This window comes from Camellia sinensis, chromosome 9 (genome assembly GCF_055761805.1).
Source record: "Camellia sinensis isolate YWXY chromosome 9, ASM5576180v1, whole genome shotgun sequence".
NCBI classification, from domain to species: Eukaryota; Viridiplantae; Streptophyta; class Magnoliopsida; order Ericales; family Theaceae; genus Camellia; species Camellia sinensis.
Window position 1 is genome coordinate 153,997,736 of NC_138969.1, and position 16,700 is coordinate 154,014,435.

At 34.8% G+C, this 16,700-nt stretch overlaps 1 long non-coding RNA gene across 1 annotated transcript; it reads left to right on the top strand.

Annotated features, from left to right (window-relative positions):
- The first annotated feature begins 2,582 nt into the window (after positions 1 to 2,582).
- On the top strand, positions 2,583 to 7,485 carry LOC145799209 (uncharacterized). Its single transcript, XR_014341231.1, has 3 exons — positions 2,583 to 2,880; positions 3,705 to 3,773; positions 7,216 to 7,485. It is a non-coding gene; the product is annotated as an uncharacterized LOC145799209 (long non-coding RNA).
- The last annotated feature ends 9,215 nt before the right edge of the window (positions 7,486 to 16,700 follow it).

Sequence of the window (16,700 nt, forward strand, 5' to 3'; positions counted from 1 at the left end):
ACAAGTGATCATTACCCACAGTGTTCCCCTACCCTCAGAAACAAAACAAAAAAAACCCTAGAGAGCCGTCGAGGCAGAACCTTGAAGCAAGGGTTTGGGCAGTGAACCAGAGGCTACCGCTCAAGATGGTAAGACAGATCGCTGATTAGAGATACTGATTTCTCAGTTTTACTACCAATTATCATCGATCAATCAATCAATCAAAACTCTGAATCTATATATGTATGTATCTCTGTTTTTGTGCAGACTTTCAAGCGAAGGAATGACGGCCGCAACAAGCACGCCCGTGACCATGTCAAGTTCATCCGTTGCTCCAATTGCGGCAAATGCTGCCCCAAGGTCTCCTCTCTCTCTCTCTCTCTCTCTCTCTCGCTCGCTCGCTCTCTCTCTCTCTCTCTGTACTTACATGTAACTGTGTGCATGAATGTTTATGATTGATTTGAATTGCTATGCCAGTGATAGAAACTGTAGTTGATGTTCTTTTGATACTGAATATGCAATTAATATTATGTACTTGTGCAGAAGTTATGATGCGATTTGAGCTGTTCTGTAAGGGTGGTGTTTGGCCACATAGGCCCATTGAGATTCATTTTGGTTCTTCAGTTGCAATGGGTATTTGAGGTATTTCTCCAATTCTTCAATTCTCCATTCCTTTAAATTAATTGTGAATAGAGTAGTTTAATGGTTGTCAATAATCCTTTGGTCACAGTTGTATATATCCATTTAGATTTAACTAACAGACTCCATGTATTAGTTTGAATACATCATGGTTAATATAAAAGAAATCAAATAAATTGCTAATGTTTTTTGATGCAAATAATATCAGAGCTTTCTTGGTGGAAAAATGTATGAATGATACTCTCATAAGTATGTGGAGGAGAACAAAATGTGTAGGAATATTGTTCTCAATACACAGGAGCTGCTATTAGACATCACTTTGAACCAATTGCCTCCGGTCTCATAGAAACCAAAGAAATTGAACAAAATCAACTTGCTCGGAGCACCTAGTTCTCTTTATTATACTGCAATCTATTAATTAGAGACCAGTTCAAAGAATGTCCATCACCTTATTCACTCGTTATTGTTTCTGTGCTCACCACAAATACTGAGTCCGCATCCAGCTATCTGTCCATCACCTCATTCAAAGAATGTCCATCAACTCAGCTTTGATTGGTTGGTCCAACCCTTGTAATCTGACCTCTCTCGTCCAAGTTAAAATTACTCTTTGATGGTTGACACATTGTTTTCTATGTTGTACTTGCAGACTAAGCCAACCGGATAATTCTCAATCTCTCTTCTGGATCAAGCTATCTGCAGACTCACTTGAATTGTCTGGTTTTCTTTTTCTTTTTTTCTTTAAAGGTGTAGAATTGTATATTCTTTTATTGCATCTTTCATATCCTGCTTGAGTGGAAAGTAATGCTGTGAACTACTCCATATATGTGTGGTTAATTTATTTTTTTTCTTAAAGAAAAGCCAAAAATCTTGATTTCTTTTTTGTTTTCATTGATCAGTTTGACAAATCTTATAAACATGTGTCTTGTTTTGTTTAGTTTGTGTGGAGGCAGAGGAGGAGGGCCTTTTGTGATTAGCTCCATTACATTTGATGTGGCTCATTTGAAGAGAGCGTAATAGGAAGACCTTTTGAGGAGTTGAACAACCCCTTTATAGGCTTGAGAGGTTCTTTTTGTTGGTATAGTTAGATTTAGGGAAGGTTATACTTGACATGGATAATTTCGTCGGCTTGGTGGATTCTCTTCATTTGTAGGAACGAAGTACATTGTGACCCTAGTTTTACAATACTTATTTATTAATGACTAAAGTAAACAAACCCAGATCCTTTAAATATATATATTTTAATAATATTGTGGATGTCTAGAGCTTGATGTTTTTGTTTTGCCTTTTTAGTTACAAAATTTTGACAGGTGATAGACTTCCCATATTTCTATAAGCTTAAGGAATTTTGACCAATTAGAATATTCTAGAGCTAACAAAGACTCCACAGAATAAAACTTAAACTAACCCTAAACACGATAACATAATACTTCATGTGAAATTCAGATTTACCTTTCTTTTTTTTTTTTTCCCTCTTGTCATCACTGATCCAAAACCCACCATTGCTGCCTCTAATATTAACTACTTGATTCTAATAAGATTTTTATTTGCTTGTTTGTTTGTTTTGTGTGTGTTTTTCTTTACATTTATTTTTGATCAAGTTGTTTTATAATCGAAGTTATTGTGATGTGGGGTTCTCTATGAGTTTTAATATGATTGCCTAAACTCAACTCAGAATGAAGAAACTATGATGTTGCTTTTGTGAAATTCTATTGTGTTGAAGATGGAAATTATTCTTATCTCTGGGCATTCATTTCATGTTTAGATTAGATATAAAAGCTGCTTCTGCAGTAACTTATTATACTGATAAACGGAAATTGTTTATCTCCCTAAGTACTTATTAAGATATATTGTAGAAACTATTTTCTGTGCACTACCATAGTCACAAAGATAACCTCATGGTGGTTTTAACATCACTTGATTATGGTTTATCTTTTTCATTGATTTCAGGTTCATGGTTTATGTATAAACATGTTTTTCCCCCCTCTCCCACTAATGACATGATAACGACATCTATTGAAGTGTCTATTTTGAGTTATATTTTTACTCTAATGGAGTTGGCTATCTTATCGATTTTGAGTTCGAACAAGTGTTTGCGTTTTCATTTTAGCACATGATTATTTGTTAAAATTTGTTCTTTTTCTTTGGTAGGTTGTTGTAATTATTGTATTTTGCTTGTTGGTTGTCGCATTCTATGCTTTCTTTGCCCCTTTCCTTGGAGGCAAAATCTGGGAGTATGCCTTGTTTGGCACTTATTCGCTGGTGGTAAGTGGATTTATTTGATTTGAATTATGGGCTTGCGCTTTTAGCATTTATTTTTTCAATAGCATTTGGAAAATGAATAGTTGATCTGGGAATTAGTTCTTATGAATTCCATCTATTTTATACAAGAAAAGCAAGACCTATTTATACAAGTTTTATAATTCCTTTTAGCATGCTTCCTTTTGTAAGGGGGGGAAAAAAAAGAAAGAATGAAGAGAAATTAATCATGACATACTTTTTCATGAAATAGTTTGACGGTTCAATTCTCATTCATCTTGTGCTTTCTTTTGTGTTATTATGTTAATAGTGCCAACTACTGCTATCATATCATATTCACACAACTTCATTATTATGATTATTACTATTTTTTTGGGGGTGGAAGGAGGAGCTATGAAAATCATGATGACATGTAAAGGACACGAAACTAATTGGATTCAAATTTGGGTCCGTCTGGAAAGGAGATAGGAGGACCATAGGCCACTAGGATGTCTCCTTTGGAATGATACTTCTTCACTCAACAGCCAGAGAACTCCAGATTAAAAAAATAAGTTGTATTTCAAGAATGGCATCTAATGGCATCTAATCAATACCAACTTCTTCACTTAGACTGCCTTACCAAGCTTTATGATCAATGTAATAATGGCATCTAATCAATACCAACTTTGCCTCCACTCAACTGTGACATTGAAGGCTATAACCTGCATTGCCAGCATCCATCTACTGCCTTACCCTCTCACCTACTTCACCTAGAAGCCTTATTAGTTGTGTTTCAAGAATATGTCTATCCTGGCCTTTTTAATTTACACTAGATGCATTTCATGCTACAGGTGCGCAAGTTCAGCAAACACTGCAGAAGTTGTGATAAATGTGTGGATGGATTTGATCACCATTGTCGGGTATATTCTGGACTGTTCCTTGTGCTATCTGCAGAACAGATCTTAGCTAAGATGTTTGTAATATTGTCGTGGAAAGTAATTGCATCATATTCAATTGTTGCAGTGGCTCAACAACTGTGTAGGGAGAAAAAACCACCTAACTTTCATTTCTCTTACGGCCACTAGTCTCGTTTAGGTATGTTTTGGACTACTTGTAGTTTTAGAAATAAATCTCTTGAACTACTAGGATAAGAAACATATGAACCTTAGAAAATTCCCTTGACAAATAGGATAAGAAACATATGAACCTTAGTAAATTTTAAGAAACATATGGCCTACACGGACAGTTTTCACATGCCAAATATGACTTGTGACAACTGACGGAATATTATTCGGACCTATAGGTTGGGATTTAGAGCTGAATACGCCCAAAACTTAGTCGAAAAATGGCGTTTCGGGGGCGAAAATTTAAAATAGCCCCCGAACCTCCGTTTGGCCGACACAAGCAGCTTCCCCATGCCAAATGGGGCTTGTGACAACTGACGAAATGTTATTCAGACCTATAGGTTGGGATTTAGAGCTGAATACGCCCAACACTTAGTCAAAAAATGGCGTTTCGGGGGCGAAAATTCAAAAGAGTCCTCGAACCTCCATGTGGCCAAAATGAATAGTTTTCCCATGCCAAATATGACTTGTGACAACTGACGGAATATTATTCGGACCTATAGGTTGGGATGTAGAGACGAATACGCCCAAAACTTAGTCGGAAAAAGGCGTTTCGGGGGCAAAACTTCAAAACATCCCCCGAACCTCCGTCTGACTCTCACGGGCAGCTTTCCCATTATAAATAGAACTTGTGACAACTGACGGAATGTTTTAAACTTGCTAATTTTGTGAACGTACACATGTGTGTTATTATTTTTATCACATGTTCTAATATCCTCTCTGAAATGGCATTGACATACATTAATAAGCACCGATGGTTTTGTGTATTTTTGGGTCCAATTCTAATATTTTTTTTTTGTTTTTTGGAGATAACTTCACTGCGTGGACTTGCAGAGATATTTTTATGTATGGAGAAGAAATTGTACTTTTGTATAGAAGTAATAATATTTTTTGTCGTCTCCAGCCAAATGGTCATTTCACATGTTTATTCTGTATGTATTTGCCTGAAGTACCTCAATAAGTATTTTCCAACATCAATAATGGGAACATAATAACTAATACTTGTATGCAACTTTGCTTTTGGCCTTTTTTGGAGTATTCAAAGGAAGAAATGTGGGTGACATTATAGGGATACATATCAGCTGAGGTGTTACTAGAGTATTATTTCATTCTCTCTTTTTTGGTTAATTTGCTGCTGGGTGAGTTTTATATATTGATATATGTTTATTTTCTTAAATTTCTGAATTTCTTTAAGCCAACAAACCCGATTGAAGAAGCCTAATTATTCTCTTCGGTTGTCCAATGACTACTGTGTTCATGAACTGCCCTTAACTCTTGGCTCTTTATTTTCTATACTTCTTTAAGCTTCTTAATGTCCTTAATTTCCCACAATAAAAATTGAACATGACTAGTCAATCTCTCCATTTGTCCTACGACTGCTATGTTGATGAAGAACAACCCCAAACTCATGGCCTTGTGCTACTAAGCTGTAAAGCTTTACCTAGTTTATACACCAAAGCAAATCCTACGGCTTCATGTATTTTCACCAACCAACGTAACAACATAAACTTATTAGAATCAGCCTTAAGATGGCCTTTTAACCATTGCCCTGAACCATAGTTACCAAATCTTGTACTAGAGGGTATTTCTTTGTTTTCATACTACACCTGGTAGAAGGCACAGTTCTTTAGTCGTGTAAAAGTTGTGATTTGTGAAGTTCTAGTCTCAATGATGAGCTCGGTGTGGAATTTGATTCTCCCTTCCTTTCTCCATAGATCAAACAAACAGGTCAGAATATATATATTCTCCCAAAAATTTTTCAGAAATACAAACCAAACGAACCCACAGAAAAAGAAACCAAGCCCTATGTAGTTCCCTTCACCCATGCACTGTGGTTTTCCTTGGTGGTTGGGACATGCCTTGAATCAATGCTGCAGGTGGCTTTCAAAGTACTGCTTTAGAGTCAGCTACCAACCTTGGGAGTTATTGATGTTATTATTAATAACAAACTAGGTGTTTACTTAATTAGATTGAACTTACTTAGCAGTGTGCTTTATTAATCTTCTCTGATGTATTAATATTTGTTGTTGTGGTGTGAGCATCTCTAGAACATGTATATATATATCCTATAGGTTTTTATCTTAATTGAGGGCGTAATGGTTTTCATGTGAATGGTTGCATACAGCTCAGTTATTAGCTGATATTGAAATTGTACTTGATAAAGAAATCTATTACCTACTGATTTGTGAGGGTGGTTTTCAGCTTGATATCTCAAAATATGGTGACTTCTCGATCGAGAATGAGGATATATATATTCTGACCTGTTTGTTTGATCATGGCTTTGATTGCATATGCCATGTTTGGTCTTTGATTTTCTAGGCATTATAATATAACTGGGCCCATATGCCTTTTAACCAGGAAACTTTTGTGTTTAACTCAACCATTTATTGCATAAGAGAAATATTGCTTCTTATGCAATGTGAAAGAGCTTATACTTGCATTATATTCTCATTCAAAGATTTATATATTGACCTGAGCTCTTGGATGAGAACTTATATGAAAATTATTTGGTTTTGCTGGGTTGTTTATTTTGCTTGATAATTTAAATTAGGGAAAGAGCTTATGGTTTATTTTTGTTTTAAAAACTCAATTTTATTACCCTCTTTCCAGCTGGGAATCTGGGAAATTGAAATATTTAGAAGTTTCAAAAACTCATTTTACTCTTGGTTTCCATTTTGATATCTGGTAAAAGGAAAAGGTCAGATGATCAAGAATGCTGCTGTTATTGGTTCTCTTTTCTTTTCTTTTCTTTCTTCATACATTCTCGATTTTTTTTTTTCATTCTCCCTTTTGATGGATCCACTACTTTTGAAAATGTGAAAATTGTTTTATTTTACTTATTTTTCCCCTCCCACTATTGTTTCTTGGAAAGTTTTCAATGTACTTTTTTTCTAAAATTGTTCTTAATGCAATGAATTAAAATTGTTCTGTGCGACTCATTTGAATTAGAAATGTTGACATAATTGAACTTATTGATGAAGAGTCTTGTACACTTCGTTCTAGTTGATTAAGGTGCGTGGGTGTGTGGATCTCTGAGAACTCTCAGGTATCACTTGTGTGTGTGCACGCATGTTGTTGTTGCCGCCTTATTATGGGTCCATGTTTGGATGTCTTGCATTAGTTAATAGATATTACTCTCCTCATCATTTTAATGTTTGAAATTATTACGATATATATATGTCGTCCAGAAGTGCCTCTACACATGCCGAACTAATGATTTTTTTCCCCTTTTTTGCAGATGTTTTTGGACATACAAAAGTGGATATGTTTTTGTTGACAAGTACGTGAGGACATTGTGGTACAAAAGTGGATATGTTTTTATATAGTGGTTTGTACAAAATATTTTTTTGGTAGAGTAAATATCAGCTAATTTGGTAGAAATTAACATAGCACGTGGTACAAAATAGTTTTGTGGCAGTATAGAATATAATTTTTGTTGTGGTACAGAAGTTATAGGTGTACAATTAATTTCGTTATTCCAGTATTATGTATGGAATTAAATTCTTGACGTGGGATTAGACATGGTTCTTATGAAATTTGAAATATATATATATATATATATATATAAGTGGACGTTTAATATTAATTTTTTGGATGGTTGGAACTGAAATGTGTGCACGTTGTTGAATGTTTGATAACATATTTACCGTTGATGGATTATATTATTTATACAGGGTACAGGTTGTATTAATAATAGATTTAGTGATGGATTAATTTGTACAGGTTGTTTATAGAAAATTTTATTTAAAAAAAAAAAAAACACGTTAAAGTATTTGGCTACCAAATATTTTGGTAGCCAAATACGTAATAGTTATTCTCAAATTATTTGGCCACCAAATATTTTGGTCTATAATAGTTATTCTCAAATTTTGGTAGCACTTTTAGTGACTAATTTTTTAGTGGTGGAAACATACCTTTTGCCGACTAAATACAAGCTAGTAGCCAAATGTGTACTTTCGACGACTAATAATTTAGTAGCTAAAAGTGATACCTTTTGCCGACTAAATACAAGCTAGTAGCCAAATGTGTACTTTCGGCGACTAATAATTTAGTAGCTAAAAGTGATACCTTTTGCCGACTAAAAAGAAGTTAGTTGCCAAATGTAGTCATTCGACGACTAATACATTAGTGGCGGAAAACATACCTTTTGCCGACTAAACACAAGTTAGTAGCCAAAGGTGGTCACTTTCGGCGACTAAAAAAATTTTAGTCGCCAATACTATCGCAGACAGGGTAAAGGCGACAAGCTTAGCGACAAAATATTATGGTCGCTAAATCGTTTCGGCGACTAAATATGTGACTTTTGGCGCCCAATATTTTGGTAGCCAAAAGTGACATTTCTTGTAGTGAGTATAGCATCACAAGAGGGAGGTGGCTTCCATTCTTAGGGGAGAGGGGTTTTTGCGCAAGATTATGGACTGATATACTAAGTGTAGCCCATCAAATCCACATTTATTAAACTTTTTTTTTTTCGGAAAAATATTGAAATTGAAATTGTAATTGGCAATGGGATTAGGATCAACTGGTGGAAAGATAATTGGGATGGAAATTTCAGTGTTAACGAGGAAAGTCCAAGATTGTATGATTTGTCAACAGAAAAAAGAAGGCCTCTTTGAGGATGATGGTGGAAAGAAAAGGAATATCTACAACTTGGAACCTAATTTTAGGAGATCTTTATTTGCTTTGGAGGAGGAAGAACTGGAAAGACTTACTAGAATGTTGAACTCTACCTTACCTTTCCTTTTCAATTAAAGATGATTGCTTGTTTGGAAGGCTTTCCCATTAGGTCAGTTTATTGTGTTTTTAGTTTATAATAGGAATGCTTATAACGCTCCCAAATAATTAACATAAGAAAACTCAAACATATTCTAACAACATGATCTTATTTTCAACATAATAACTTCCATTGCATAAATGTATATGACATATAATGCCTCATCATTAACATCATCATCAAATCTCTAACATTTTATTCATTATACTCTAGAGATTAGTAAAAGTATTCTATATGCAATTATACATTTAACATTTCTTAGAATATAAATCTATAGTATGTGACACATCAAGTCGAATACAATTTAATGTCTTCATGGGCTACAAGTTCCAAGGCTTATGGCTGGCTACATAAAATGGTTATCGAAACCTATACATGTAAAGCCATCAGCTTGTCAAAACAACAAATGAAAAGACCCTTGTGCCCTCAAAATATGCTCCATGCCTTTAACTCGGCAGAATCACTACATCTTTCCCTACACAAAATCCACTAGGGTGAGCACAAAGTCCAGTAGGAAGATCTTAACAAAGTATATGCATTTTATACAGTCTCCTAAGATGAATGCATATGCTATATTATGCTCAAAATATATTTCTTTATCTTTTGAAAATCTTGTGCACAATGCAAATTTGAAAACACAACAATTCAATAACTTCAATATAATTCAAGGGGTAGTAAATATGACTCAGGTAATCTCTAGATTGATGTCTACAAGTAGGCATATTAAGCACTACCAATCTCCACTTTACCGGTTTATAACCAGAAGGCACGTAGTACCTTCTTCGCGCGTGTTTTCAGTTTTTCATCATGGACACTCAAGCCAACTTAAGCAATACCAAACTGCACCCCTATCTGGACATACCAACGTATTTATCCTAAAACAATTCAAGATGAACTTGTTCCATAAAGCAATTCCTTTCTCAAAATAATAATTTTCAAATGTAAATTTGAAATCATTGATAACAAAGATGAAATAAAATGGTAATGCAACATGTAACAATGCATTATAATAGTTCCATTTTCAATTCCAGCACACAATCTTCTATTGTGATCAAAATTTCCATATCTCTTCTCAATGTAATTTCACAATATATCATCCCAGAGATAAATAACAATACCACGTTACATGCATTCCCCACAAGTTAATCATCATTTTCAAACTTAGTCTTTACAAGATAAACTAACAATAAGCTATTCATCAAGTTTCAAAATCAAACATTTCTCATTTTTTTTTTCTTTTTTTTCCATGGAATCCCTCATTAGATACAATTATAGAATTCCCTCAATCAATTCTGCACCATAATAATTTATCAAGTATGAATTTCATAATAACTCAACAATTTTCCCAAAAATCTCAAATTTTCTAGGGTTTTCACCAAAACTGGATTTTTTCAATTCTTGAAAGGATTTTTCTAAGACAACATTGACATTTAGCAACCTAGCTCATACTTGCAAAGTTTGAGGGAAATATAGAGACAATCTACTTTTAAAATCATCTAGTGTTTAAGAACCCAAAATTATAGTTCAAATATGAGAGAAAGGTTCAAAACAAGTATAGACTTGCAAATATATATATATACATATATATAACTCTAAGAATGTCCCTAACTCAAGCTCGGAAGAGGAAGGAGAGAAGAATCCTAAAATCCAACGTTGATGAAATCTTGATTCGATCGGTGAAAACGTAACCCTGGTCACCCTCTTCGATTTGGAATAAAAAGCCCTATCAAAATCTTGATAGTTTTTGCTAAATCATAGAGAGAAGTTTGAGTTTGGGTGTGTTTGTAGAGCGATGGAAGAGAACAGATGAAAAAGCGTATAAAACACGTTTTTGGCATCAGATTTGCGGAAAAGAGCTTAAAATTCGAGACAGACATGTCAAAAACTGCACGAACGGAAATCTAAATCTGCATGAGTGTATTCACAATCCTCTCATGAGTTGTTTGAGCCAGGGAAAAACCCAAAATTTCAGCCAAATCTCCTAAAGTAGTTTTCAGATCTGCACGAGCGGTTTTTTTGCCCAAAGTTCCCAAAATCCTTGAGTGATTTCGTTTGAGCGGTTACTAAACTCGCACGAGCGATTTTGCTAACCAAAGCCAAAATTTGATTCCATCCCCGATACAAGTTCCAACACCCAAAACTCAAAAGTTTAACCAGAAAACATTAAGAGAGGTTAAGTAAGAGTGGAATTGAAATCTTAACCCCCCCAATACGATAATCAAAACGTCAGAAGTAAAACAAACCACCTAACTACGTAATACCGATCAAGTCTAAGACTTGAGACATCACAACCTTCCCCCCTTAGGAAATTTCATCCCCAAAATTTGGTCACACCTTTCGCTAACAACCTCCAAAAGAAATGACAGTTAAACAATAATAGGACTCCGAGCAACAATAACCACACCAATTACAATAACAAATCAATAACAATAACAATTCAATAGTAGTATGGAGATTTCAATCTCAACAATATTCCACTACCATCATCATAGTTTCCATGGGCCATAGCCACGATACCAATTGTGACAACTCTATAACAGTTCTTATGTGTTAAGTTTTTGTTATTGGCAATCTCGTTTAACAAAACTCTTTTCAGTTGTAATTTTAATCGATCTTTTATTTCAGTGAGGCTATGATAATTTAGATGCAAATTCAACCCGAATTGTGTCTATGCAGAGGAGTTTGTGATCTTAATCCTTTCTTGTTTTCCATTTCGCTGACTAAGTACGGGGATCGAGCTGCCCTGAAGCAAAAAGAAAAATTGTAATTGAAGTTGTTTAATTGCTTAAGCGGTCATTTGTGCGCTCGAGCGAAGAAAATAATCATCTAGTATTTTTACAAAGCACCTGAACTTTTGGGAAGAAAGTTTTACCGCTCGAGCGGTGAAAGTTACACTCGAGCAGTCAACCTATATGTTTTGCACCACTTTTAGTTACACCACTTGAGCAATGAAATGTTTGCTCGAGAGGTCTATGCAATCTTTAATGGGAAGCAGATTCAGATGGATGAGCTTTATGAGTTGATAAAAGTATGAATTGCATCAGGTTAGGTTCTCCTTTGTAACACTTTGTACTTTTTGGTATAATGGAATTATATTTGACTATTTGATTATCATAATTGAGAACTTTCTTAGTCGATATTTGAGTCTTGGTTGAGGTGTTACTATAATGGTTCGGCAAGATTGGATAAAAAACTCTAAATTCTAATAGTTGTTCTTGAGTAGTCTTCACTCTTATATCATTTTCTCTCTTCACACTTTTAATCTTGATATGAATCTCAAACTATTGAAAATATTGTTTCTGGGGCTTCAATTTGGATACAAGAACGACCCTAAACGGAGTCCCAATGAGAGAGTTACGCCGTTTGAAGTTTGTAAATCTACATTGTGTGCATAGTTCGCTTGAGCACAAGTTTTACTGCTCGAGTGGTATATAGACCCTTCTAACTCTATTTTTCAAAATTGTTTGAGTTACTACAAGCCTTGATTTATTCCTCGAGCGCACTTTTGACCGCTCAAGTGGTTTGTTCGAGAAAGTATAGATACTGAGAGATTTCATTCACTGGTCGAGCACAGTTTTGATGGCTCAAGCGGTCTGTTCGAGATCTGATCATTAAAAAGTCACTTTTGGGTCAAATCTATCTCATTTTTCACTATCTCTTCTCTGTCTTTCCTTCATTTTCGAAAATCCTAAGCTTTCAAGCTTCGATTTTATCTATATCTACTAAAAATCTCACCCTAGTTCTCTATACAAAAATGTAGAGCACGACGAGTGCTTTCCTTTAATCTGAGCGAATCGTGTTTTTGTTGAAGTTGGATTTTTGGACTTTCTTCTCTTCTTGCTTGAGGTAGGGATTTCTTTACTTCTTTTTAATACCTCATTATAAGTAGACATATAGTAGTTTTTATCGCATTAAAAGCATGTTTTACTATGTGGTTTTCAAAAGACATGGAGGGGTTTAGGGTTTTGAATTTTAGAGTTAAATAATCATGTTTTGATTTGACTGGATAAATTGGGAGGTAGTTAATCATGTTTATGTTGATAATGGTGAAAAGCCCTAATTTGTAATTAAGGGTTTAATAAAACGAAAGGAATTAAAGTTGAGAATTTTTTAGGCTACGTGTTTACATTAATGAATAGAGGTTTGGTTTCCAAAAAGAAGTTAAGCGGGTCTTTGGATGGTTTGGTTAATATTATGTTGTGTTGAGTTGTGATTGAGTATCAACAAATTGGGATTTTGTTAAATAAAAAAGGGTTTTGGCTAAGGGTTGGAAGTGTTGAAGATTTGAAGTGGGTTGGGTTTTGAAAACAAAATGATGTTTGTAACTTTTTTGTGAAATGAAATGGAAGGTGGAAAAAAAGTATGGAAAATGGTTGTCTTGAAATAATTTCATTAAAAACGATAATGATTTGAAATTGTGGAATCGGTTATAGATTTAATTAAGAGAGTGGTGTATTTAACTGTCAGAGGTTTTGTCCTTGGTCATTAGTGAATGATGACATTGTTGTTGTTGAGTAGAATATGTGTGTGTTATATTTGTAGGACATTGATGTACTCTAGAATGTTGTGATATAGATTGGGGGCGTCCGTTTCCTTCCGATTGGGGTCGATAAAGCGTGGCACCCTGACAGATGGTTCATCTCTCTTTCGGTTTATGCCCAGTAAAGTATGAATTGGGGTCTGTTACCTTTCGGTTAGGCAGGTAAAGCGTAGCATCTAGAGACAGGTTCCTCTCCCTTCTGGCTGTGCCTGGTAAAGTGTGACCTGCGGGGCGTTCCCGTTCGGGTGAGGTCAGTAAAACATGTTGAGTTATGTGAGTTATTTCACTAGCCATCCGTGCTTTAGGAGGGTAAAAATGGAAGTATGTGTTATTTTTCGTTGTTCACATTTAGATGTATACGTATATGTATATTATTATGGGTGTTCCTTTACCTTTGTGGTTAAAGCTAGGGAAGGTGGTGGATGTGTTGATGGGTATGTTTGTGTAGTGAGTTGTGATGTAAGATTGAACTATGATTAAAATGTGTGAACGCGTTTTCAAAATAAATGTTTATATGAAATTCTTTTAAATTAGAGTAGAAGGTTAGTGTGATGTCCTTAGATCTTTTTAAAATAAATTTTGTATTTCAATCAAAAATCTTCATTTCCTTTTGATCATCCTTGCTGCTTTGGGACTTTGTGAGTCTCTTGTTATTGTCAATCTTTTTTTCTAAAGTTATTCGGATGCATCCCAGTGTGTTCCGAGGTGTCATTTTGCATTCTTAGTTGTGGGAGTGATTTCGGGAATGGTGCAAATGCATTTAGGTGGCTCATGCCTCTGTTTTGAGTTGGGGCCGCTCGAGCGGTACTTTCATCGCTCAAGTGATAACGTCTATTTTCCAGTATCTCATTTTGCAGTCTGAACTTCTGGGAGTGTGTATTCTTCGCTCGAGTGAAGGTTTCATTGCTCGAGCGGTCTTTTACAAGGAATAGAGAGCTTCTTGGAATGGACATTTTTCACTCAAGTGCAGAATTGTTCACTCGAGTAGTCTTAGAATTTGAATTGATTGCTCAAGTGGTCTGTCCGCAGTCTACTCCGAAAAATGTGCTCAATCATTTAAAAGTTGAGCCTTTATACACTTTTATTTCACTCTTCACTTCTCTCTCTCTCTCTCTCTCTCTCTCTCTCTCTCTCTACATCAACTCTCACTCTCTTTTCTCTCATCTCTCTCTAGAAACCTTCCATCCACCTCATTTACTTCCTTGATCTCTCAATATTCTTTGAGATTTTGACCCTAGCATCTTCTTTAATTTTGGAGAGCTCATAAAGGGCTACGTTGTGTACGGTGAAGATCAAATTTGGACGTCGTTGATTTTGAAGCTTTTTCATATTTCATCTCAAATCTTGAGGTGGGGAGTTTCTTTGAGTTATATATATGGTTTTAGCATGTTGTGTCCACTTTGCTATGAGTTCGAGTTTGGGTTTTGAGTTTTGAAGTGTTGGGTTTGGAAAATGTTAGAGAAATAATGTTCTTTTTACGATTTTGGTCCAAGATAAATTATTTTTTGAAGAATAATGCTATAGTGTACTAACAGATGATATGACATCATTTATATGGTTTTAGATATTTGTAACTTATATAATAAATGTGGTCAATAATAATATCATAACACTAGTTGGTACACTAGTGTGTACACTAATGTGGCACCACCGTTTTGTGAACTATGAACCACTTAGAGGTACGTGCTAGAAAAATATTTTGAAAATGAAAGGAAAGCACCTCTTTTGATCAAACCCTAGGTATTGGGGCAAATTGAAGAAGAGTGAAATTTGTGAAATATCCACGAAATTGTTGTTAAATCCCTCGAAGAATTGAAGAAATCTTCCTTATGTTGTTATATTGTTGAGAAACCCATGAAAAGGATGAAAAGAGTTGTTAAGAAATTATGATAACATGTTGTGCATATGTTTACAATATAAAAATGAAAATGAATGTTGATTGTGAATATGAGAGAATGTCATATGTCACATGGGTATAGAATTGATATGAATTTTCGAAGTATGAACATATATAGATATCGAATATCATGTTTTTGTTCCTTAAGCAAATGTTGAGAATTTTGGAGGACTCATGTATATTGAAACTAAATCATTGCATTTCAATTCATTCATTTTACATAGTTTCAAAATATGGTTTTACTATGGCTATGCCTTGGAAATGATTGTGTTGTTTGAGAAAAACAATTGTTACTATTGAAATGTTTAGAGGTGAATATGGTGGGAAATCTGGTTAAGGGGTGAAGTTTGAGAATTAAATTGGCCTGAGTGTCCTTGGTGTAAGACTATAAATAGCTCATGTGGGTGCCTAAGCCCTCCGGTTAGAAGCCTGTAAGGTAGGATTTAGTAGTGCTTGATACACCTATTTCCAGACACTAGCCCTAGGGATTTGCCTGAGTCGTGTTTACCATCTCATCTTAAATCTTGGAATTTATTGAGATGATTAAGTAATTCTTTAAAGGATCATGGCATCTGATTTTTATTTTTATTTTTTAAAAGAAACAAAGTTTATGATTTTGAAGCATGGCATAACATTGCATCTATATATATATAAATATCAGGCTATTTAAACATATATTATTTGTGAAGATACCTCTACTAGGCTTTGTGCTCACCCTTGGTGGATTTGTGTAGGAAAGGATGTGGTGATCCTGCCTAACTAAGGGCGAGGAAAGTCTTCTAGGAGCAAGAGGCTCTTTTTTTTTTTTTTTTTTTTTTTTGTGCGATTGTTTTTGACAAGCCAAGGGCTTAAATTGTATGGGTTAGTTAACCATTTTTGTGTAACTAGGCTTGAGCCTCGGAACTTGTAACCCTTGAGGCATTTCTTTGTTGTTTATTTCTTGTGATTGTATGGTCACACATGCTATGGGTTTAACTTAGGAGAGTTTGAATGTGTAATGCATGTGGAACTTTTTTGTAAAGCTCTTACATGAATGAAATATGAATTTAGAGATTTGATTAACCATATTGGAATTGCTTACTGAAAGGGATCATCAGTTATTTTATGTCAATTATTTGGAGGCGTTACAACTTGGTATCAAAGCTAGTAGATTTGAATACTTAAGGCTCGTGGGAAGTGGTTTTACCACAATGGGTTTATTTCGCTAAATTAGGAGATGTTCCATGTTTTAATTGTTATGTGATAAAATGATTATTTGACTAGATGAGTATGAGATTAGGCTTTTAGGATGTTGTTTGCGCCCATTAAATTCCTTGAAGTCTTATTAGAAGGGCACTTGATCAATATTTATCCTAATGAGAATTCTCTATATTTCAATGGATGAATGTCATCTTGAAAGGGTAATCCGTATGTGTTTACATGATTATGTGTTTATGTGGAGTGAGGTTATATGTTTGCATGAAATGAAAGTTTACAAATTATTCAATTGAACGCGTGAGTTCTAGTTGCGAG